Here is a 2,448-nt window from a genome sequence, read left to right on the forward strand (position 1 = left end):
TGATATACATTTGAGAATGATTTGAAATCAAAGCCTTTCTCAAATGTCAAACGTTTGAAAATGATTTGATATTGATTTGAAAATTACAGCTTTCTCAATAAAAAGGGGAGTTTGATCTCCATTTGAGAATATGGTTAACTCTCAAATCAATTTCAAAGGTTATTTATCAATTGTGCTTCAAATGTGGAAATAAAATTTATTATAGGAAATGCATATTTCATATTTATTTTTTCTTCGCCATGTACATATGTATGTACATAACAAAAGAAACAATTAAGGTAAAGTAATTTATAACAAATACGTTTTGAAGGGCTGCAGCTTCTTCAATCCGCGTAAACATCAAATCCACTATTTGTGGGCTTTCTCTTGAAAATTTTTTTCTATTCATTGGTTTTTTTCAATTGATCTTAATTTTATTCTTACAATTTTTGATTTAACCACGCATTTTTATATCGTTTGAAACTTGACATCTTTCTTCAAATCAACCTCAAATGAGTTTCAAATGTAAAATTTAAACGTCGTTTTCAATTTGAGACTCACTTGAGAAAAACATTTGATATCAAATTGAGAAATACATTTTTCTCAAACGTTTGAAACTGTGTTTGCTGGGAAAGTGGCTTGGACAAGGACATAGAAACGCTTGTATCTGGCTATTTTCAGTGTCAATAAGTACGAGCAGATCTAAAGAGGTTCCTAGTACATTGCTGGATGCAGCCAAGTAAGGCATTCGAACGCGTTCATATTAACTATGCGGGCCCATTTTTAGCAAAACACTTACTGGTATTAGTGGCCAGAAGTCCATGTAGTGACAAACATAAATGCAAAAACAACAAAACAGAAGTATAAAGAAATTTTCGCCCGCTTTGTTGTTCCAAACTAGAGATGGGCGCGGGATAGCGGGACCCGCGGGACCCACGGTACTGATTTAAAGTGGGCCAGGATAGGCGGTATCGGTAAGATCTGTATAAATATGGCGAGCAGGACGGGACCAAAATTCTTTCCCGACACTCCCGATAAAACCGCAACACCCGCAATTTAACAAAATCTTCCTTAAAAAAGATGTTTTAAATATGCACTTTTAATGTTTTATTGGGACGAAAACGAACAGCAAAGCTGAACAAAATAATCGGAAGATTCCAGATCTTTCATTATTATTCTTTAAAATTAATTTGAAAGACATTAATATTTTGGCCAACCTTCGATCGGTTTGCAAACCACGCCACACACGTTGAAATCTCAACCGATCGTTTCAATTTGTTGTCCGTTTGTAGCCTGCTTTAGAGATAGATATCGGGACCCACGGGACCCGCGGTACAATTCTGAGAAATGTGGGGATGGACGGGTTCGGGCCTTAAAAAACGAATTTCGGGATGGGTGGGATCGGAATTAAATATTTAGTCCCGTGCCCATCTCCATTCCAAACACTTTGGTAAGTGACCATGGGAAACAATTTAATTGTAGAGAATTTCAAATTTTTCTGAAACAAAACGACATCGTCCATAAACAAGGTGCACCTTACCATCAGCGTACCGCACCAGCATTAGTTTGCAGGGTGAGCTATGCGGAATACTTCTCGCACAAAGAAGGGCTATACATATGGTGACCACATTAACCCACGTAAAATAGAGGTCACTTTTTTCAAAATTATTTGGTAATACATACAACTTGTATGATATAAGTACCTTACCCATACCGTTATTTAAATCAAATAATTACCTGGTCATTTTATTATTTAATTGTACAAGTTTCCCTTCTTGAAAGGTGCTGTAACCAGATACTTATCAAATACTTATCAAGGACTTTGGCATCCTTTGCTGCCAAAATGCGTTTATCATAATTCATACTACACGACGAAGCCAGCGGATTGTTAATTGTTTTTTTTTTTCAATGGAACCGAAACCTCAACGTGCTACGCGTGCGCTTTTGAGAACAATGAATTTTACTCAAAGTATTTTTTTTTTTTAGGAAAATGTCTCAATATTAGTTAATTTTTTCAATTATATAAATTTCCACTATCAGTATTAGCAAGGCTTCGTGATTCAGTGGTGGATACAGGATTTTATTTGGGGAGGGGCGATTGGGATCAACTTGTCAAATAACGTAAAATTAGAGGCATCTAACTTGATTCACAGCGGAGTGACCAATCGAGGATATATGACCTACAAGCATCCAACCTGCTTGAACCCTCAGTTATTTTCCATGGAATAGATGTTTGAGTAATTTTTATGAAGTGCGAAGTAAAGTGTTTTGTGATATAATTTTACTTTTAGTAAGTTTCATTTTGTGAATTTGGAGCAAGGTCCATTTACACAGTCCCCTGTAATAAAATAATTATACTAGGTATTTTGTAAAAAAAATACACGATAAAAAGTTATACGTTGGGTTTATTAAAGCAATATATATTGTTGTGTAGCTGGCTGTTGGGGCAGAGGTAAGTGGCAGGATGGC

Source organism: Rhagoletis pomonella, unplaced genomic scaffold (assembly GCF_013731165.1).
Source record: "Rhagoletis pomonella isolate Grant_MI unplaced genomic scaffold, Rhpom_1.0 Rhpom_scaffold_00356, whole genome shotgun sequence".
NCBI classification, from domain to species: domain Eukaryota; kingdom Metazoa; phylum Arthropoda; class Insecta; order Diptera; family Tephritidae; genus Rhagoletis; species Rhagoletis pomonella.